The 23474-nt window shown below is 48.6% G+C and overlaps 1 protein-coding gene across 3 annotated transcripts in view; it reads right to left on the reverse strand.

The window, feature by feature from the left end:
- Window positions 1-23474, reverse strand: part of LOC135912490 (protein qui-1-like) — a 725699-nt gene that overhangs the window by 548123 nt on the left and 154102 nt on the right. For 2 of the 3 annotated variants that reach the window (XM_065444934.1, XM_070521612.1), the window contains exon 2: window positions 14651-14698. The exons of the other annotated variant lie outside the window; for it this stretch is intronic. The gene's annotated coding sequence lies outside the window, so the exon portion shown is untranslated. The remainder of the gene's footprint in view (window positions 1-14650; window positions 14699-23474) is intronic. 3 annotated transcript variants of the gene reach the window in all.

The following is a 23474-nucleotide window of genomic DNA, read 5'->3' on the forward strand; positions in this document are numbered from 1 at the left end:
AACCTCTGTGTGAAATACGGGCCTATATATGTCTAAGATTGGCGCACTTCTGCCCCTCATTTTTAGCGATCAATAGAGGGGCCAATCCAAAATCTAAGCAAAAGCGTACGGAATCAGACGGAAAGTATCTTAGAACACGAGGAAAGTCAAATGGAATACAATGGCGATGCGTTACAGCCAATAATAGGTGAAGAACTTAAAAAAAAACATAAAACTTATCCTCTCTCACAGAAGTAAGTTTCAAAAACAGAACGAATTACTAAAATATCTACTTTTTTTTCTTTATTTCTTTATTTTATCGATGCCGTTCATTCTCGTTGCTCCATCCTCCAGTTGAGTGCTCGTGCGCAAACCAAGCTGCGTAGACCGTTTGTAACACCACCATACGGATCAAGATTGCGATGCTGCAATCTTCCATGAGGTTTCCAACGCTCGTTTGCTTCGGAACTGCATACAAATCGGTGACGACACAGGAAGCTCCTTGAAAAAGCAAAACTTCTTTTTCTGCTTTGTAAATCGCATGTGATAGTGGGTTACGTTACTTATTCTCGAAGCTCAATGGGGGAACTTAGAACAAGTGTTGGTTGCTCGATACATAAAATGTTTCAGACTAGAGTGCTCGCGCCGATGGAACCGCGGCTGGGGAAATTTATTCATGGTGGCTTTCTTCCCGTCACCCAACGCAAACAAGCTGCGTTCGCGCACGTTCGCGCATTCTCCGCTGTTCTTTCCCTCCCCCCCTCTCTCTCTCGTTCTCTCTCGCTCGCTCTCTCGCTGTCCCATATTCTACTTTTTCCTTAACGCAGCGCAGTACATGTAACCAGCCAGACCCTTTTTCTGATTGACACCTCTGCCTTCTCTCTCATTCTCTCAGGTTAGCACCTTTGGCAGTGAACAGCCCAAGTCTGGTACTCCTTGTGCGTGCCCAGTATTCGCCAAAGGTTGCAGAAAATCATAGCATCGTCGCAGACCTGACGTAAGTATACATTTTTTGCGAGGCGTTGTGTGTTCGTAAGCGCACTGCGCGTGTGTATACGGCGGGTAGGAGTGTACCTTGCAGGCATGACGAGGATTCCGAATCCAACAGAATATAGAGGGGGATTTCACTGCGTCGCAATCGCGGGTGACACCGGGAAGTAAACTGTACACGTGGAATACGTGCACTCGTATGGCGCACGCAGTCTGATGCAGCGTCCAATTAGATACTCATTCAAATCCTGTAGCGTTGCGCAGTCTGAGCACCAGCATGAGCTAATGAGGTAGGTATAACGAACTCGCAGATGTCTTCACTCGCAACAACGGGCACGTGCTTACCCGCCGCTTTGACCGTAGTGTCCTTGGTTACAGTAAATGACCAGTCTGAGCACGTTGGCGAAAAAGCGAGCCCTTGTTAGGGGCAGCCACCGTGGATGGGACGTACTTCCCACATATTTCCAAGGCGGCGTCAGCACGCTGGCATAATGGTGCGCTTTTTCAGGTCATAGCAACGGGTGAACTGCGTGCAATGCCCTCGTAATTACGGGTCCTAATGTAAATCGTATCGTACTCTCTACTGGGCAGTATGGGCATAGGAACCAAGCAGTTTGACGGACTTGTGTGCTTTCTTCAGAAATAAATATTAAAGATTGGCGGGGTTTCTTCCTAACGATCCGTGTCCCGAAATTCTTGGTTTGCCACTCATGTCGTCAGTATGACAGCAGCAAAGGTGGTGCCGGCATCACCCGTGATGCTGTCTATAAACAAACTATTCACGGCTCTTGCTGCCGTGAGTGACTGTATTCAACTTATGTTTAAAGGTTTAGACAGCTACGTTGTTTGGAATGTTGAATGTGAACGTTGTACGTGTTTTTGATAATAACGTTAGAGAGAGCTACTATGAGCTACTATGAGCTTTTATTTTATTATTGGAAAGGCAACATCCCCGTCCCCCCACCTCGTCTGCGTTAGTCGTGGTAAGTGAACCAAAGCACGCCTGTAGTTTCCTATATGACTTGGGCTCTTGAGTAGGCAAAACCGATCACCAGTGCATTAGAAGAAAATTAAAAATGCGTTTCAGTGTCATTGTATGGGCGTGTCATTTGAAAGCTCGCTAAGTATAGCCAAATAGGTGTGCTGAATTATTCGCAACGACCACTATGTAATATTTTTTTTTTCTTTTTTTGGCTGGTGCCGTATTGTACGCACGAGCGGGATGGCAGTACTCTTTCGCAATCGAGAGGCTTGCGGCGCCGTAGAGTTCTTGCACCACAGTATTCCTACTCAGTAAAAGCAGTCACGCTCGTGAGTGGCACAAACTGTCGTCTTCTTGCAGTCAGCGCACTAACCGCACAAACGCTCTGTGTGTGCGATAGCGCTTGTGCACGACACCCCCCCCCCTCCCCTCCACCCACTAAATCCCACACACACGCAAAGAAACACCAACAACGGACGAGTGTACAAAACGTGCAGTCCAACGAACAAGCGGGCACAAACAAAAAAAAGCACAGAAGCAAGAGTGCTAGCGGTCTTCTTCTCCACCACTGGACGATGCGTGGTGCCGGCTGCAGAGGCGGTGTTATTTCGCTCCTCAGCATTCGCGCTACGAATCGTCTTCCCGCCGGCGCACCCGGTAGAAAAGGGACGTTGGGGCTTTTTTATTATTTTTTTTCGCGGGCCTCTTACCAGATTACTCCGGACGCAAGAGGGAGCTGTCTGTCTACCTAGCGCCTCTCCAGCGTGCTAAACGTGCAATCACCTCCTCCTCCACCCCATCTTCTTCTTCATCTGCCATGAGGCCACCAGGCGACCCGCTGGGCCTTACTTCGCTTCCGGGGGCCACCGCGCGCGGAATAAATAACAGTGAACGGACATGCGCTTTCGAGGTGGGTTTTTCGCGCGAATAAATAAGCAATAAGGGGCTTGCCAAGTGAAGCGGAGGCAAAAGAAAAAAAAAATGTGGGCCAGAAAGTACCGTATTGGCGCACTTTTTCGAGGCGCATAGAAAACGTCTGGCTTCATGGACGCGCAACGACGCATATCTATAGCTTAAAACTGCGGAACATTCTTGGCCCGTGGCGAAACACTGCTTGCGCATTGCGCGCAACAAAAGTGCTTCTAACATTTTTTTTTAGAAATACAGCCCTTAATGAATCTTTATGAGCAAAGTGAGTGTGTGCACGAGTCTGTGAATGCACATGGGCCATTTGTGTGTTTGTCTGATCACTACGTGCATCATATCTTTCGCCTGACACCTGCAGCAGCAAGCCAGGCTGTCAGCTCCGACTTTCATTAAAGACAGCCATCTATCTCTCTCTCTCTCTCTCTCTCTCTCTGGCTTGATGGAAGCGCAACGACACATATTCACGTATAGCGCATACATGACTTCGAGAAACGCACAAATGGACACCAACGAGCTGGTAATGGTATAGACACAAATTGAGAAGCGAGGCACCGCTTTTGAAGCGCACCATCCAGCGCTATGGAATGGCACAAAATGCCTTTCTGTGGGTCTCGTTGACGAGGAGCATTCAACCTGCGTCCAGCAGCGGAATCAATGTAAGAGAAAAAGGAGTGGTGTTTGAAAGAGTGACGAATGCGCGATTGATCTCGTTGGAGGTGGCAGCTCCAGGAAAACGTGGCCTTCAGATGAAGCTTTAGCTTATAGGACGAACTCTTATTCCCCTATTGAAATACATGTAAAAGGCACAGGTGCTTCTATAATATAGCCATTGAAACCATTTGAATTAAATTTGTTGCATTCGAGAGATAAAGTGATATTCTAGTGGCGGAATCAAGCAAAAATTTGATTTAGGGCCTAAATATTTTTTTACAGTTAAAAGAGCGCAGTATAACACTCTATGTGGCCTTCTCCATACACCAGTTACTCCTACAGAGTCACAGTGTCTTTTCTTCTAATGGCGGCCTGTCTCCTAAGCGGCTGAGACTAGCGCAGATGGAAACTAGCTGGCCGTCAAAGAAAGGTTCGCGGCGGAGAGGGTGCTTTATATTTTTGTAGCACCCACAAGGGTCGCGTGCGGCAGTCCCAGTCAGTGAGGAATGAATACGCTTTTCTGCGCGCGCGTGTGTGTGAGCGTGTGAGTGTGCGTGCGTGTGAGTGTGCGTGCGTGCCTGTGTGTGTGTGTGTGTGTGTGTGTGTGTGTGTGTGCGTGCGTGCGTGCGTGCGTGCATGCGTGCGTGTGTGTGTGTGTGTGCGCGTGTGTGTGAGTGTGTGTGTGTGTGCGTGTGTCTGGGTGTCTGTGCGCGTGCGTGTGCGTGTGTGTGTGTGTGCGCGTGTGTGTGAGTGTGTGTGTGTGTGCGTGTGTCTGTGTCTGTGCGCGTGCGTGTGTGTGTGTGTGTGTGTGTTTGTGTGTGTGTGTGTGAGCGTATGAGTGTGCGTGCGTGTGAGTGTGCGTGCGTGCCTGTGTGTGTGTGTGTGCGTGCGTGCGTGCGTTCTTGCGTGTGTGTGTGTGTGTGTGTGTGTGTGTGCGCGTGTGCGTGTGTGTGTGTGTGTGTGTGTGTGTGTGTGTGTGTGTGTGTGTGTGTGCGCGCGCGCGCGCGTGTGTGCGTGGCAAAGTTTATAGCAAAGTTTATATGCGAGTGGGGTGTTCGAGAGGCAAGCGAAGTCGCGAGTGTAGTCCAGCGATCACGAAAGAGAGCTGGCCAAGTGTGCCGGTGATTTCTACTGGCGCAGTGTGATGCAGTTATCCAATGTGAGGAAAGTTGTCTTACCACATTCGTTCTCTGTAGTAGGTTGGACGCACACGGCTGCTATAAGGTAAAAGAATTCCCTTTCACACGATTCTATTCCTTTATCACCACCCACGTTCAGAGGCCACAGATCCGTGGAACAACGCTGGTGGAGCGCCGCTCGGACCACTGAAGAAGCGGCAACAGAATTGTTATATAATCCCAGCCTCGATGTTGTCCACCCAAACGCTTAGCGTCATCTGCGCTGTCGTTTCCGATGATTCAACAGTGGAACGGAAGTCAAATGAACAGAACGCCGTATCAATTCTCAATAGCTTGATGCTGAGCGCACAAAACGGTTTACAATCAGCAGCCGTAAGATATGCTGAGATGAGTCCTGCCTTCGCAGCGAACCTGCAACTTCAACATGTTCAATACAGTTTCGTATTCAGGAAAGCACTAGGTGCCAAAGCGCTCAATAGTTTAAGGCGCGTTTCCTCTTCTTTCTTAAGTAACATTACTCTTCGTGCGCTTGCACGTTTGTTATTTTATATTTATTAGCGGTGAAGTATGGGAACTTTAGACACTGGAAGGACCGGCTATACACAAAGTCTTACCGAAGAAAACGAAAAAAAAAGAAAAAAGAAACGAATAATAAACGCGACGCGCGAAAGATGACACAATACCACGAAAATAAGTTTTTAGACAAATAATAAGAAAAATATGTAAATAACACGAAATAAATAAGTACATGCACGGACACTTAAGCGTATCGACGGGTTTTAAAACGAAGATCGACTGCCTACTTAATATTGTCAACGAACAGAAGAGCTACTTCATGGGTAACCGCATCCGAGAGCACTATAAACCGCTGTCGCTGTAGAGCACAGAACTATGCGGCAACGAAAGATTGTGATTTACCTGCATACGTTCGCGGATAATGGCAACAATTTATCGTTGATCGCAGAGGTGCAAACCACACACACATAAGTAACAGAAATAAAGAAGGCCGACAGATCAGTGCACACCAGCTACAATCCGATGGCAAAACTAGTTTAGCAAGATTTAACAGGATGTCGACAACAATAAATTGTAATATTGAGCACGCGCAGAGAGCGTAGTCACGAAGAAGAAGTTGCAGGAAGCACTCGATATCAATTGGAGCTTTACTGTCATTTCTTGCTCAACTAGAACTCTTCCGCACTCCCTACGAATTAAGAAGCGACAGTGGGAGAAGATGGAACGAGCAACGACGACTGGTGGGGGACATCAGAGTCGACAACGCGAACCCAAAGGGGGCAAAGACTTCAAGTTCCGCGAGGACTCCTTCCCAAAACTGGAAGCAAATCCGAGCAGACCATAGCCGCCACCCAAAGGACGCTCCGGTTCCCGTGCCAGGAGCCAGTCCAGGGGGCGCTCGAGTTCAAGGGACCCTGCCAACCCATGGAGACGAGGTAGGAGCATGGAGCGTAAGGGTGTGAGTTTTGTGGGCAAGGTCTCCCAGGAAAATAATCAGAGGGATAAACGGGACGAGGAAATTGAGAAATTAAAGAAAATGGTCGAAAAATTAACCGGGATAGTCGATTCGCAACGGTCCGAAATCCAAAACTTAAAGAAATCACAGAGGCAGGCAACCCCTCCTCCGCAACAACCCATTAGACAGATGACCCCCCCCAGCGGCACGTCAACAGCCGCAAGGAGAGGATAAGATGGTCACAGAGGCGTCCCTCCCACCACCAACGAAACGCAAAATTCAAGACGCCGATCCTATTCAGGCTATAGAGAAAAGGGTCGAAAATTTGGAAAGATTAGAGGCCAAGATGAATGAATTTATGACCCATATCAACATCCAAATTCAAGCTGTCCTCGGGGCAGTTCAGAAACAGGCCGAGGAATGCCAAAGGCTAAGGAATGAGATGGTCGCCATGAACGGGTGGCAACAGAATATGGAGCAGATCGTCACGCAACTGCAAAATGGCCAGGCGCGCAAATGAAAATCAAATCTGGCAGTGGAACTGTCGCGGCTTCCGGCGCAAGCGGTCGATTCTGCAACAGTACCTTCCGCTATTAGATGCGACTCCTTTGGCGATTGCCCTCCAGGAAACTGGAGGACCCGCAAAACTGTCAGGTTATCAGGCATTTCATAGTGGCAGGGGGGAGAAATCCTCGGTCACAACGCTCGTGAAAAGAAATATCGCGGCCATTGAACATGATCTAAAGTCGAGAGAGATCGAGAACGTGTTTGTCGAAATTCTAACCGGAAATCAGAAGGACCCTAGTTTATTCCTTTTAAATTTATACAGCTCACCCTGGCAAAGGAAGGTGAGGTTCTTGGCTCTGCTTCGCAAGGCCCTCAAAATTTCAAGCAACCAGCCACTGTTGATAGTGGGGGACTTTAATGCACATCACCAGGAATGGGGCACCCGCACCAAAGCCCGAAAGGCAGACAGCTGTGGGAAGATACGCATGACATAGGGCTCACTCTGCACACGGACCCTGAGAGTCCAACGAGGGTGGGCAACAGCGTTAGTAAGGATACATCTCCAGATCTGACATTCTCGAAAAACATTAAAGATCTAGAATGACATAATTCGGATCAAAATTTTGGCAGCGACCACTACATAATTGTTTCCATACTGAAAGAGGGCTTTCAAACGCGCAGGGCTCGCGCGCCGGCCGTCGTTGAATGGGATAAGTTTAGAGACATCAGGAGAGCGCAGGAACTGGGGCCCATCAGAAACATCGAGGAATGGACGACGGCGCTCAAATCGGACGTTAGAGAGACGACAAAAATGCTCGAAGGGGATAACGCCCCGGAGATAGCGGACAGCCGTCTTCTGCACATGTGGGAAGCTAAGCAAAGCATGGAGCGTCGTCTCAAAAATCAGAAATGGAACCGCAACCTCAGAAGAAGGATTGCTAGGCATAATAAGGAAATCGAAGATTATACTTTTACACTATGCGAACAAAATTGGGCCAACAAGTGTGACGAAATGGAGGGGAGCATGAACCTCTCCAAGACGTGGAACATCCTCCGGCACTTGTTGGACCCCTCAAGCTCGAAAACTCAATCCGGTATAAGACTGGCAAAAGCTAGGCACGCGTTCGTAGGGAACGATGATTATTTCATGAAGAAATTAATTGAGACGTTCGTGGGGGAAACATCGCGAACTCCACTACCCCACTATGGTGGAGCGCCTAACGAGGCGTTGGACGCCCCCATCACAGAAGCGGAAGTGCGAGCAGAGATTGTAAGACTCAGAACGAAGTCGGCTCCGGGCCCTGACGGGGTAACGAACAAAATGCTCAGAAACTTAGACGATGATTCCATTAGTTATCGAACGAAGTACATGCAGGAATGTTGGGAAAAAGGCGAGCTCCCACAACAGTAAAAGACGGCAAGCATTATTTTAATACCAAAACCCAGGAAGCCTCCACAATTGGAAAACTTACGGCCAATTTCCTTAACTTCATGCGTGGGGAAATTGATGGAGCACGTCGTCCAGACCAGACTGATGGGCTTTATGGAGCAGGGCGATCTGTGGCCACATGAGATGGTCGGGTTCCGACCTCACTTTTGTACGCAGGACGTCATGCTCCAAATCAAACATGATATAATAGACTCAAAGTCTAAAGATGCAAAAGCAATTCTGGGACTGGACCTCACGAAGGCTTTTGATAACGTAAAGCATGAGGCGGTCCTGGAAGGGCTGAACAAGATTAATGTAGGTACCAGGACATATCGATACATCAGGGACTTCCTGACGGGAAGAACTGCTTGCATGAGGTTCCAAACGTTGGAATCCCCCACAATTGAGCTAGGGAGTAAGGGTACGCCCCAAGGATCGGTGCTGTCTCCCCTACTCTTCAACGTGGCTATGAGAGAACTCCCCGAGCAATTGGCAAAGCTCGAGGGATTAAAATTTAGTATATATGCGGATGATATCACCCTCTGGGTCAACCGGGGAAGTTATTCAGCCACCGAAAGCCTGCTCCAGGCCGCCACCGACATCATAGTCGATTACGCGGCCGAGAGAGGCCTAGCATGCTCGCCGCAGAAATCAGAATTGTTTGTATACAATCCGAAACACTTAAGGTGCAAGGCACCATCGGAGATCAAAATTAAAGTGGCGGGTAGAGAGGTACCAATAGTCGAGCAAATTAGAATCTTGGGCCTGATTCTCCAGTCACACGGCCACAATGGCGAGACCGTCAAGAGGCTGCAGAATCACGCAATACAGACCCTGAGCCTAATTAGGCGGGTGGCCAGTAAAGGCCGAGGGCTAAAGGAAAAAAATTTAATTAAACTAATACAGGCGTACATATTCAGCCGGGTGAGCTATGCAACGCCATATCTCGATTTGAAAGTGGTGGAAAGAGAAAAGATTGGTTCTCTAATGAGAAAATGCATAAAACGAGCGCTGGGACTGCCCATGTGTACATCAACAGAGAGACTGATGGCTCTAGGAGTGCACAACACATGGGCAGAACTGGCGGAAGCGGTGCGAACCTCTCAAATTGAGAGACTTAGCACCACGAGGACAGGAAGAGCCATATTGGCCAAAGTTGGAATAAATCCGGACAGAGGCCCCACCCGAAAGGTGGAAGTAGACAGGGAAGTTAGACAAAATCTGATTATCCCCCCCCCCCTGCCAAAAAACATGCACCCGGAACATAGCAAAGACAGGAGGCATAAACGAGCCGAACCATTAAAAATTAGATTCGGTAATATCCCGGAACATGAGGTGGCCTTTGTAGACGCGGCGGGAGGTAGCGGCAGTTTTACGGTAGCAACGGCCGTCAGCGGCCGGGGTATTCCCGCGACCGCTGTCACTCTGCGCGGGCGCAACATAGAAGTTGCCGAGGAAATTGCGATCGCATTAGCTTGCGCTGGAACGGACGCGAAATTTGTGATCAGTGACAGCAAAACTGCCATACAAAATTTTAGCAAGGGAAGGATCTCGCCCTTAGCGGCCAGAATCCTAGGCCAGAGAAAGCTAGATAGAAAAAATGGCTGCGGCTTAGCTAAGGTTAAGCCCAGGATGCGAAGCATACTAGCCTTTATTTTAGTTGTTGAACCACTGTTTAGCCTGGTGAACTGCTGTTGCTTGGCTACATTTGGTTCGGCTAGACGAAGAAACAACTCATGCGTTACTCTGCTTCGCCTTCAAGAGTGGAACGCGACAGCGTTCCCGTCGACCCGCCAAGGGGTGTAAGACAATGGCCTACGGCGCAGCGACTACGCGCCCCGCATTGGACGCGGTGAGCGTCGAGCAACGCAGCGTTCGGCGCGGCAACGAAATGTGCGCCTGAGCAAGCGACGCACGCCTGAGCCTTAGGCCCAAACAATGAAACGTTCCTTTCCTTCGAGCGCTTCCTAACCTTACGTGAGGCCTCCTTACAGCGAAGGACCGATGGAGGAAGCAAGCATACTCTGAAAGCTCCCTTCACCCGTCCTCACGTAAGGAGCGGTTGCCGCCATGCCTGGGTTCGAGATTATCTCTTAAAAGCTTTAGGCCAACACCAGAACACCACTATTCAATAAAAAAGGTTGTATCGTCGCACAATCTCTAAGTTGATGAGCTAATATAGAGAAGCGTGGACGCTATTTTTTAGTTTTGTTTACTAAATCTAAAGAAGCAGTGCATTACAGTGCGAAACTTGATGTGCTCCAGCAACGCTGGCACGCCGGCGTCGTGCAACGCCTAGCAACGCTTCCATGCCGCACGCTTGACTGAAACGAACGTGCCTGGCAAAACGTACCGTGCTCGCGCTTCTCCGAAGGTGGGCGACAGCACGCACGCGCAAGCAAACGTCACGTGGTTAAGCAGTGAGGCGAAGCGCTGGTTCAGGGCCAGGAGCGGCGTAAGGACGCATGAAGGTAGCTTGGCCCAAACAATAAAACGTTCCTTTTAGGGGTGTGCGAATATTGAAATTTTCGATTACGAATCGAATACGAATAAGGCGAAGAACTCTCTTCGAATATCGAATCGAATATCGAATACATGTGTAGTATTAAAAAATTGCAAGAGAGGTAACAATAGCTTTATTACCCTTTTAAAAATAACATTGCATTTTACAAGGTTGCTTCGAATTAAAGAGGTACTCAATTATAGATAATGGACTCAGGTAATGCATTCAGTCAGGTAAAACGCTTGTTACAGATTGTCGTGACGTGAAGGAAAATTAACTGCTCAATATGGCCAGAAAGTAAACGCTCTCTATGCACTGTCACATTTCTACCGGTAGAAAGGACTCTTTCACTAGGAACTGAAGTGGCAGGGATCGCCAAGTACTTCCGGGCGAGTGCACTTAAAAGCGGATACCTGAAGCGGCCAATGGACTGCCACCACTCACAAGGATTCATGCCCCTTTCCAGAAGAGGCTTTTGCGCGTAGTCTGTTACTTCCCTCTCAGGGGCAGATGCCAAATGTGTCTTCTCTTTGTTCATCACTAGATCGTCAAAAGCATTCCATACACTCGATGCCACCAGTGGACACGAAGTCGACGCTGGCACGGTGGTGTCCCCACGGTGTTCCACGACGGCTTCCTGGAGCTCCCTTGTCACAAGATTTTTCAGCCAGATCATCTGACCAGATGCCTGATGAACTGTGGCCATAAAGCGCGGATCAAGAAACATGCCTAGGCTGGCCACTTCATCAAATTTCCACTCCGCACAAAGAGCCTTGATACATTTTGAATCAATGTTAGCAAACCCTGAGTTGCCTTTGCAACCTTCAAGGCAATGGGGCATTCCAAAAATAACTGGAATTATAAAGCTTGGTGAAAAAGAAACCGAAACTGATCATGTCTCAAATGCCTGAAGCAGATAGACTGAAACAGAGCATACAGATAATGAGCGGATCATGCGAAGTTCTCAGTTAATAAACATGTTCTTAGGAGAATGCGGAGCAAGCATACAATTGGTTAATTGCTCAATTATTCGCAGTCTATCCGGATATTCGCCGTTTCCACCGTTATTCGGCCGTCCTCGGATATTCGTGAATTTCCGAACATGCATTTCTCGAATCGAATGCGCTTCGAATATGGAAAATATTCGATTCATATTCGAAATTCCGAATATTTGCACACCCCTAGTTCCTTTCCTTCGAGCGCTTCCTAACCTTACGTGAGGCCTCCTTACAGCGAAGGACCGATGGAGGAAGCAAGCGTACTCTGAAAGCTCCCTTCACCCGTCCTCACCTAAGGAGCCGTTGCCGCGTGCCTTGGTTCGAGATTATCTCTTCAAATCTTTCCGCGAACACCATTATTCTATTAAAAATGTTGTATCGTCGCACAATCTTTAAAGTGAATAGCTAATATAGAGAAGCATGGACGCTTTCTTCTAGTTCCGTTTACTAAAGTTAAAAAATAGTTGCGCATTACAGTGCAAAACTTGATGTGCTCCAGCAACGCTGGCACGCCGGCGTCTTGCAACGCCTAGCAACGCCTAGCAATGCTTGCATGCCGCACGCGTGACTGAAACGAACATGCCTGGCAAGACGTACCGTGCTCGCGCTTCTACGCACGTGGGCGACAGTGCGCATGCGCAAGCGAATGCCACGTGGTTAAGCAGTGAGGTGAAGCGCTCGTTCAGGGCCAGGAGCGGCGTAAGGACGCATGAAGGTAGCTTTGGAGCTACCTTATGCTGAGGAAGCACGAAGGAAGCCTTCACCGAGGGCCCCTCAGTAAGGAAGCTTTCAGAGTGACAAAAGGTAGCCTCACCCCAATGAAGGCTTCCTTAGTGAGGTAAGGAAGATTTCATTGTTTGGCTTCTTATGCTGAGGAAGTACCAAGGAAGCACCAAGGAAGCCTTCACCGAGGGCGCCTCAGTAAGGAACCTTTCAGAGTGACATAAGGTAGCCTCACTGCAATGAAGGCTTCCTTACTGAGGTAAGGAAGATTTCATTGTCTGGCCCTTAGAAACAGCTCGTTTCTAAGGCAACACCGCATTCACTAGAGGCGCTTTTGTACCGCTTTGAAGCATCGTACTCGTGGCTCAGTGGTAGCGTCTCCGTCTCACACTCCGGAGACCCTGGTTCGATTCCCACCCAGCCCATCTTCCAAGAGTTGAGCCAAAGCCACCTAGAAAATCAGTCTCTGTAGCACGCCGCAACCTTCGCTTCTCATTCCAACGAGCAGCTCTGTCTCCAGGAGGCATCTCACCTCGTGAGTGTCTAGCAGAGGCAAGCGCAGCTGCTTATATACCCCCGCGACGCCGCGAGCGACGGCGCGAGTTGGAGCCCCGTTTCTCCTCTGTCGTGACGTCACGGTGTCACGTGGTATTGAAGGCGACACCGCCGCGCCTGAGGAGCTGGGTTGAGCTCTCGTAATATGCTTCGCATAAAATTCAAATAATTTGGACTCCGGCGCACGAAGCCGTCCCCGGCAACGAGGCGGCCCACGAGCTGGCTCGAGATCTCTACCGCCGAGCCGCTACGGGGCCCCTCGATGACCGAGGGAGCGGAGAGCGCATGCTAAAATATGGGGAGATCACGCAGCACTATAGATTGGCTCGTAGACTGGTATCCCCGCCAGACCCGAAATTAAACAACAGACAAGCAGTCGCGTGGAGACGACTACAAACTTATACATATCCGCACCCGGTTATGGCGAACCACATGTTCCCCGAGGCCAGGAGCGATAGATGTAATCTTTGTGGGGCGAGAGGGACCCTCGACCACATAATATGGGAATGCCCGTACTCTCCCGGGGGAACGCACAAAATAGATAGTAGAGACACCTGGGAGACCCTGCTGCGCAGCTCGGACTCTGAGCTCCAGCTCCGGCTCATCCAACTGGCTGAAGAGGCTGCTGGGACCCAAGACCTCCCAGCCTGCATCTGAGGCGGCGGCACTCGCCCCCTGACCTGCGTGTCGGGGGGTGGGTAGATCGCCTTTTCTCTTGGCCATTAAAGTTTATTCTATCTATCAACTAGCGACCAACTTACAAGCGCACCAAACGTATGCTGTCCTATGAAACCCTTTTCGCCTTTTCTCTTGGCCATTAAAGTTTATTCTATCTATCAACTAGCGATCAACTTACAAGCGCACCAAACGTATGCTGTCCTATGAAACCCTTATCGCTGTGAAGGTTGCACGCCTGCTTGACACTGGAGTGTCCTTCTACAGTTCGAAATGCAACCGCTTCTTTGAAAGCGTCGACATCAGTGCTTAATTGCGGAGTGCCCTTACGTAAATCGTTCAAACGAAGAGGCCAAACGCAGCGGCCATAGAGTCCCACGTCCAGAGTGTACGTTTACGGACGTTGTTCATTTTCCGTGTTGTCAGTCGTTTAACGAGTTCAGCCTTAACTACACTCACAATACTGGCACGCACGAATGCGCGTGTACATTGTTTGTAAGCAGCTGTAAACCTTGCTCTTCATTAAATTTTCACGACCCTATCAAATGTGTTTAGTTATTGTATTTTATTTCTATATTTTGGGTTCCTGGCACTCTCCATCTACACAACATCAAGCACTCGAGTGCTTGTTTGATTAGCTTCATATATGTGGGCTTCTCAAAACTCTAGCTGTTATTCGGACTCTGTGCATCGTATAAAAAGCCAGCAGTGAAGTCATGGCGATTTGTATATCCGGACAAGTAGGACTCTAAAATGAAATGAAGATTTCCAGTGGTGTAATTTTCCTTTCAATTTCTTCCGCGATTCTTCGTTTATGGCTTGTCTATGCCCTCTACCCCCTCCCTTGCAGAGTAGCATGTAGGCGAATACCTTTACTCCGGCGAAAATCTCGGCTTTTAAGTAAAGATCTATTTCAGCGTCTTCTTGTATTGAATTATTTTTGAAGTTGTGCTTACAGTTACAGTAGTGAGCCAAACAAGCATCGAATATTGAGTCAGAAATAAATCTGGTAAAACGTCTTTTTATCTTGCCCGAAAATGAACACCGAAAACACAACTGAGTGTTCAGGACGAACGATGCGTTCGACAGAAGAACAAAAAAGATTTTTGCAGGACGCTCACCCGAGGCTGTACGGTTTCGAGCCGTCGTTTCTGTAGCCTGGAGTACTTCTGCAAATACACGAAAAACATACGTCTCATGTACACCTCCTTGTCACAATAGTATGCATGATTTTCCACCTCAGATTGTAATCGAGGTGATATTAAAACTGAACGCATGGAATGGAGATCCGGGAATTTACACACCACCTGCATGAGACTAAGCAGTCAAGAAAGAGGAAAATATATTCATATAAGCCCAAAAACCCAAAGGTACTCCACCACAAGAGGCCGACTATCTTCAAGTTTGTGAGCAACGGTTGAGTGACGTGGACTATATCTCCCAGGTAAAAAAATTAAAAATTAAAATAAATAACTCGATGAACACAAGTTATGAAGAAAAAAGGAGCAGCTTACATATTTAATATAACACGTTGTACAGGGCACGTGCAGTTGGGGACAAAAGTTTGCGGACAGTCTGAATACAAAAAAAAAGTTAATTTCGAAGTGACTTCAATTAATTTGCTGCACTTTTCTGTTCCGCAATGTTGCATTCGAGCTCTCACAATATGCACGCTGTGCTTTATAACTGGAAGAAGTGGACATTACATAGCTACATAAGTAAATGTACGTTCAGTTAGCTAGAGTGAGTGAGTAAAGACTTTATTTGAAAACAAGGTATTGACGGATGACCTTGTTGTTAGGCAGCCACGAGCCCCTGGGCCCGGGCGGCTTCTTCAGCTCTCTCGATGACCTTGGCCTGCAGGTCAGGGTCGGAGCTGAGCAACACGGCCTCCCACTGCTCAGTATTACTTATTTCGTGATTTGTATGATTTTAGGCTGGGCACGGCCACATAATATGGAATAGATCCGCTTTTTGCTGACAATGCTTACATGTATTAGGGTATTGGTCCGGGTAGTAGTAGTGATAGGCTACGGGGTTGGGGTAGGTGTTCGTCTGAAGTCGTCTCCAAGCTACTTCTTGTCGCTTGTTAAGCGATTTGTGTGCTGGCGGGTACACTGTCCTGGCTAACCTGTAGTGCTGAGTTATTTCCTGATAACTGACCATGCGATCCCTCCCTGATCCTAGCGTGAGCCGTCCGGGTGCTCGGTTGGCGAGTCCTCGAGCGGTGGTGTGGGCGGCATCGTTGCCGGGTAGGGAGGAGTGTGCTGGTGCCCAAATGATGTGGATTGGTCGTGGGTGTTGGTTTGTGTCTATTATGTGTTTTACGGGAGCCGAGACCCGACCTTTCGCAAAATTGCGTACTGCTGCTCTGGAATCGCTAATAATGTAATGACAATGTGTGGAGGCTATTGCCAGAGCGATAGCCGCCTCTTCCGCTGTTTCGGAGCTTCTGGTGCGAATTGAACCACCAGCGCGTATTTGACCTGAGGAGTCCACCACTGCAAGGGACATACAGTTGCGTTCTATGTATTCTGCTGCGTCGACATAGACTACGTCTTTGAAGGCGTGGAATTTCTGATGTAGGGCTTTGGACCGCTCGGCCCTCCTTTCCTTGTGGAATTCGGGGTGCATGTTTTTAGGGAGTGGATTAATTTTGAGATGGCGCCTCTGATCGTGAGAATGTCTACTTTAATGCTTTGCATCGACTCGTAGTTGATGCCGAGATTCTGGAGGATGTTTCGCCCGGCGGCACTCTGAGCTAGCCTTTCGTATTGAGATATAAGGTGCGCTTCTACTAGTTCATCGAGGGTGTTGTGCACACCTAGGGCTAGCAATTTAGCGTTGGCCGTTCTTATAGGTAGCCCAAGAGCCTGTTTATAGGCCCTCCGGATAATCCCCTCTATTTTCTCTCTCTCAGCCGCTTTGAGGCAGAGGTACGGGGTGATGTAGGTGATGCGGCTGAGAACGAAGGCTTGTACCAACCTTATGAGGTTGGCTTCTTTCATGCCAGAGTGTCGGTTGGCAATTCTTGAAATGAGTCGCATCGTTTGCTGAACGCATGCTTCCAGTTTGTGAATTGTGTTGCCGTTGCGCCCTTGAGCTTGCATGAAGAGGCCTAGTACACGGATGGTGGTCACCACCGGGATCGCGCCTCCTCCGGCTCGCACAGTGATTTCTGGGGATGGCGCAGTGTCGGATTTGCGGTTTGTAGGGGCTCTGAGTAGGAAGAGTTCTGATTTTTGCGGGGAGCAGGCGAGGCCTTTGTCGGTAACGTACTTTTCGACCGTGTCTACAGCTTGTTGCAGCGTGGTTTCTACATCTCCATCGCTACCTTTAACCACCCACAAGGTAATGTCGTCTGCATACAGACTGTGGTGTAGACCTGGAATCTGATTAAGTTGTTCCGGTAATCTGATCATCGCTAAATTAAAGAGGAACGGGGATAAAACTGATCCCTGCGGGGTGCCACGACTTCCAAGAGGGATCTTGTCCGATTGTAGTTCTCCTATTCTTAGTTCCGCTGTGCGGTGGTTGAGGAAGTCTTTGATGTAGTTGTATGTCTTCTGGCCCACACCTAGGTGCTGCAGATTCTCTAGTATAGCCTGATGCGCTACGTTGTCAAAGGCCTTTATAAGATCAAGGCCCAGGACAGCCCGGGTACCATTCTTGGGTATGCGGTCCAGAACTTGATGTTTAAGCTGAAGCATGATGTCTTGCGTGGAAAGTTTTGGACGAAAGCCAATTATGGAGTTCGGGAATAAGTTGTTGTCCTCCGCAAAATTGTGGAGGCGGTTAAGTATAACGTGCTCCATGAGTTTTCCTACGCATGAGGTCAGAGAGATGGGGCGCAAGTTCTCGAGCTGTAGTCGCTTACCATGTTTAGGTATGAATATTATTTGTGCATGCTTCCACTGCGAGGGGATAGAACCTGTTTCCCAACAGCGGTTGAAGTACTCTGTTAGGGCAGTGATAGATACGTCGTCTAGATTTCGGAGGGTATTATTTGTTATTCCATCGGGGCCTGGTGCAGATTTAGTTCGGAGTTTCAGCAAGACGGCTCGTACTTCAGCCTCTAGGATGGGTGCGTCTAGGTTAAGATTCTCCGGACCAGTGTATGGCTTCTGGGGGATTTGTGCATTTGTGCCTATGTACCGGGTTTTGAGCTCTGTGAGGAGCTCGTCGTTCGTGCCCTGGTATTGGTGAGTGATCTTATTGAGGCATTTCCTCTGCTCGGATTTACTCTTATCCGGGTCCATAAGGTATCGGAGGAGATTCCACGTTTTGGCTAGACCGAGTTGTCCCTGCATGCTGTCGCATACCTTTTCCCATTGGTTTTTGGTTAATTGGTTAGCGTATTCCTCGATTTCTATGTTAATTTGCGCGATGCGCAAGCGGAGTGTACGATTTAGTTTATTCTTTTTCCAGCGGGTTTGCATGCTATTTTTGGCTTCCCACAAGTGTAGGAGGCGGCTATCCACCTCGACCAGACCATCGTCTTCAGGGATTTCCCTCGTGGCGCGTTTCACGCAATCTCTGAGATCCCCGATCCAGGCCTCGAGATCGTTTATATGCTCGGTGGCGGTTGTCTCCCGAATCTGGCGGAAGCGGTCCCATTCCGTGAGCGAAACTCGTTTGCCTTTCTTGCGGGGTGGACCCGCCTGAATGTGGATTTCTATGATATAATGATCGCTACCGAGGCTTTCCCCGGTATTAGTCCAATCATAGTTGCCTATGTTTTTGATGAAAGTTAGGTCGGGAGTGGTGTCAACACTGACACTATTCCCGATACGGGTGGGTGTCTGGGGGTCTGTGATCAGAGTCAGTCCCTGTTGTTGGGCTTCTAGCCAAAGATTACGACCTTTGACTACCTCTGCGCGGTATCCCCATGCAGTGTGGGGAGCGTTAAAGTCACCTAATAATAATATGGCCTTTTGTTGGGAGATTCTGAGAACCTTCCTGAATAGAGTTCCGAACTTGTGACGTCGGCACTTTGGGCTACTATAGACATTAAGAATGAATATGCTTTCATCCTCCTTACGTTTAGGAATGAGTTCAATAAAGACGTGGTCTATGTCGACTTCTTCAATATCATGTTTAATGACTGTTAGATTTCTGTGAACTAGAATAGCGGTGGTGGAATCCGACCCAGAAGCATTATAGGATTTGTACCCTGCCAATTTTGCGTGGCCTCCTGTCTCCTGAAGGGCAATGACATCAGGGGCCGCCTTACCCCGAAGGAACTGCTGAAGGTTTCCCCGTTTGCGGCGAAATCCACGGCAGTTCCACTGCCAGATCTTGTAGTTAGGAGTGTGAGCCATTTTGAGGTGGAGGGGGTTCAGCGATCGGTTTAGAGATTTCGGATAGGGGTGGACGGTCATAGGGTTTGGATGCCACGCCCTTAAGGGAGCCGGAGGCCGTGGATGTAAATCTCGACTCCCAGCGAAGTACTTTGGCTTCGGTCGCGGCTACCCGAGACTCTAGGTTGGTGCTTCTGGTTTCCAGAGCGTCTAGACGTGCGCTTATTTGTTGCAAGTGGGCACCATTCTCCTGATGTTGCTGAAGCATCTGGTTGGCAAGTTCAGTAATCATATGTTCTAGTTTCTCGAATCTTGGTGATATGTCTGAAGAGTTGTCTGTATGATCTTCTGCCTTACGTTTATGTGGTGGTGCTGTGGTGTTGAGTGAGGGATTAGATGGTGGGGTAGGGCGCGGCGTCTGACTGCGCTCCTGTTGTTTTTGTTGTAATCGGGTGATTTCTGCACGCTGCTTAGTGATTTCGGTTCTCTGTTGTTCTATTAACTGCCTCATTTGTTGGAGTTCTGCCTCGAGAGCCTGCATCTTAGGATACTGAGCATTGGGAGAAGAGACCGTGTTAGCCCAGCTCACCTGTGGACCGCTGTTAGTCGGGGTCGTTCGTCTCCCGGAACTCGACCAGTTCCGCGACGTCCCGTCGGAGTCGGTGGCACTTGGAGTTGAGCTTAGTCTCGGGTAAGACCGAGATCGGCTCCTACTGCTCGATCCTCCGGGAAAAAAGCTTGCACTGGTTTCTTGGCTGTTCTGCGTCGATCGGCGTTCTCGCGATCTACTTTGCCTGCGCTCGTTAGGGATGTTCTGTTCTTCCACCGATAGTTTCTGCCACTGTCGTTGTCGGATGATGTAGGGGATTTGGAAACGTTTCCTGCATTGCTTTGAGCCGGAGAGATGGTTGCCGTTGCAGATAGCGCACACTAGTTCGCAGTCATGGTCCGTTGGCGGGTTTTGCTTGCCGCACCGGATAGAACATTTTTCGTTCGGGGTGGGGCACACATCGTCCCGGTGGCCGACTTTTCGGCAGATTCCGCACACTTCGATCTTCTTCTTGTACAGAAGGCACCGGTACGTAGTATTTCGGTAGTTGACGTAGTGTGGTACTTCTTCACCTTGAAAAACGATGATAACTGAGGACGTCTTGCCCATGCGCCTGGCGTGCAGGACCAGGGGGGTATTACGCGCCAAATTTCTAATAATGTCTTCTTGTGTGTCGTAGTCCGGAATCCCATGGATGATTCCTTTGGCCGAGTTTTCAGGCGCCGTAATGTAAGTAGTCATGCTGAATCTCTTCTCTTGTAATTTGAGCTCCTTGATTTGGCTGTACTTGACGGCGTTGTCTTCTCTTGGTGTGCTGACAATAATGATATTTTGGCTGGTGTTGATTCGGATCGTGTCTTCTAGTTGCGCTGCCGCTTCCAGAGCGGCCGTTCTCATGATGTTGATGATTCAATACAGCCGGCTGGAGTTCAGTTAGCTAAATATATCTGAACTAATCAACCTCTTTACGATTTACTTTGGGGCACACGTCACAAATGGTGAGATGAAGCCCTGTGGTAACGAGGTAATATCAACTCAGCCTAAATCCTGAGTTCAATTTCGAGACGTCTGTACTGGAACTAGGCTAAATAATGAATTGGTGTTACAGTTAGTGTAGTGCCGCAAATCGGGAGAGAGTCTTTTAAGAAACTATTTAGTGCTAACGCTAATGTGTTTTGTAGCCAATCTTGGGAACATATCTGAAAACTGCATGGCCCTAGTCTCAAGATTTCCGCTAAGCACATAGGAGTTCACTAGTGCTTGGTTTCAGTTTTGCGAGTGCAAAACAGACACTTCTTTGGGTAACGTGCCTATACCTTGTCTCATACTTTCATCGTTCTGCTCGCAGAATCACAGGACACTACGTGCATCTCCAGTGTACAGACCACACAGAAAAAAAATGCATGTCCCCAGTCTTCTTCCTAGCGGTCCCAGAGTTTGGCATTTAGAGGAAAGCGCTTCAAGTTAGGCTATAGTCCTCCTAGTTTATTTTCTGAAGTGACGCGCACGACTTATTACGCAGGGTGCTGCGTCGAGAGTGAGAGAGCTCGGGAATGCTTTTAGCGCGTCGCTTGTCCGCAAAGCTAAGTGAGACGAATTAGCTGAATGTGTGCGCCCCGCACTGGCACCAACAATAACTGAAAAGGGCAACCGCAGCTTTCGAGCACTACAAGTCGTAGATTTGCGTTTCGATTCACGATCTTTGACCAGCGCAGTAACGCAGGAGGGCAAATAGCTGAGGAATCGGGTGTATGTCGAGAGGGGCAGGTAAAAGAAAAAGTTCCTTTGACCTACTTTTAGTGCGCAAGTACATATGGTATTCGTTTGTGAGGAGACAGAAAAGAAATACGAGTTTCACACTTAATAGCTGCAAAAAATACCGAGAGAGAAAAAGCTTCATAGAGGAAACATGCGCACAAGGAACATGCAGGAAGCATTAAGCAAGCATCTGCCAGGGGCAGCACTTTGCAGAATCTGCGCTTGCCGCAAGGCATCAGCCTTGTCTGCTACACGAGACAGAGACGGGGAGCATTTAAGTTCGCAGTGAATGTTGTTCTATGGAAACCTGTGAGGAGCCACATGACATCGCTACCGAAAGCCTCAAGTTGTTTTTGTTCTGATTTTGTGAATGCGAAGAACGTAAAGCACTTCATATATGCTGTCAGTACATGAACGAAGGCGCTGATTGTTTTCGCCGACGAGCACCACTTTCTGCTCACAATGCGGTGAATCAGATGAATGGTTTCCTTCCGCGCCATTCTATTACGTAATTACACGATGGTCTGGCTTCACCATTACTGTCTATTCGCCGTTAAATGATAGTTAACTATATGCTTTCCTGCAGGTGTTTCCAGGGTCGACCACCATAAGATGACATATATTTTCTATTGTCGGAGAGACGCGTGCGCAAAGATGGTGTCAAATGTTTCTGGCTTGATAAATTTTTGTGTAGTTATAGTTCCCATAATCGTATATCGCGTGACATGAGGCGCCTATAACGTAAAGCTATTCCAAACATTTTTATTCCAATTCTGTAATCCTGCCTTCCGCGATTGGGCAAAAACTTTTTTGGACCATCCCCACTTCACCCGTCTATCACGCGACGTCACGAAAACCGCGATAGCTCCCCATCTGATATGATCTGCATACACTGATTATGCAGAATTTGACGGAACAAAAGAAAAAAGTTATTTCTTATTCGACGCCTTTTCGCCATTGGCCCTCGGCTATTGGTGAAAAGTTTTCAGATTGCAGCCACTTGACCTGCCTGTCACGCGATGTCGCAAAAGCGCATAAGCTTACCGCGTCAAAGTGACGTGCACGCGTTAACGTTGTACTAATATGCCGAACAAAACAGAATTTTTTTCTGAATAGCCACAGGGTGCCCCGTTCCGAAAGGAATAAAAGATGGCTGCCGCCGATCGCTCAGGCACTGTCTACTCGCACCTGCCGGAGAGCATGGGTTTAATTGCATACAATAAAACTTCTTGCGTGGCCGTGTAACGTTGTCGAGCACTTTCTGCACGTTTATGACCTCGCTCTGCGAACTCGTTTTGCCGAGGATCCATTTTAACGGCATCCGTATCCTTTCGCTGCATGCCAGCGCGATTTTCGACAAGCCACATCAAGTATTAGTAAGGGAAAGCGGACCAATAGCAGACGCCGGCACCACGCTCTTCATGCGGTTATCAATTTTCAGTGCACTGACTTAGCCCCATCCAATCCATCTCCACTTGAGCGTGCTCCTCGCCTCTTGTCAGCCAATTAGATAAGACATCTAAGCCGCTTAGTCTACGCAATGTTGTTCGTTTTTAAAGCAGACAAAGGTGACCTCCTACAAACGAGGAGAGCGTTCGGTGGGTTTGTTCAGACAACCCGGCGGGTCACCACCCGTCAGCGGTTACGTAAATTTGACGTCAGGAAATTGGAATCACAACATATTGGAATAGTTTTACGTTATAGGGCCCATGGTCTGCGTATCCGTGGTGACATATCAATCTTTTGATTTGTTCGACTCGAGTGGCGAAACATTACATGACGAGGATTAATAAAAGCGGTGATAGGTGACGCCTTGTTTAGCTCCTTGGTTATTTGGCATTGGGCCATACGCGTCTGAGCCACAGTGACATTGTAACGTCGGTCGGAGCGGAACGCAATCGTTGTTTGCGTTCGAAGGCAAACTCTCCATTTCCCACGCCCCTTTAGTTCTGACGAACTCATACTGCTTTAGGCACGCGGTAATACGCCAGCTCGCAGCACTGTAAACACGCGCGAATAAAAGTAAATGCATTGACAATGTAGAGTTTTACGACAACTGGACATAGTGCTGGCAGTATAATATGGCGCCTGTCTATACGATTAGTCTGAACTCAAGAGAAGGAAATCGCCCAGGCACGGCTTTCTTCTTCAGAATACTGTGTGGAGACCGCGGAAATTCAAGGTGACCAACGCGATCGTCACCGCTATAGGAAGGTCTGCGACAGCCGACGAGTGCACCGCTACAGGCACGCTTTCGCTGCTGCACAAAACTTGGACATCGAAGTACACTTCCTACACTGGTCGCGAGCGCGCTTTGCGAGACGTGCTCTACCGCGC

Source organism: Dermacentor albipictus, chromosome 1 (genome assembly GCF_038994185.2).
Source record: "Dermacentor albipictus isolate Rhodes 1998 colony chromosome 1, USDA_Dalb.pri_finalv2, whole genome shotgun sequence".
NCBI lineage: Eukaryota > Metazoa > Arthropoda > Arachnida > Ixodida > Ixodidae > Dermacentor > Dermacentor albipictus.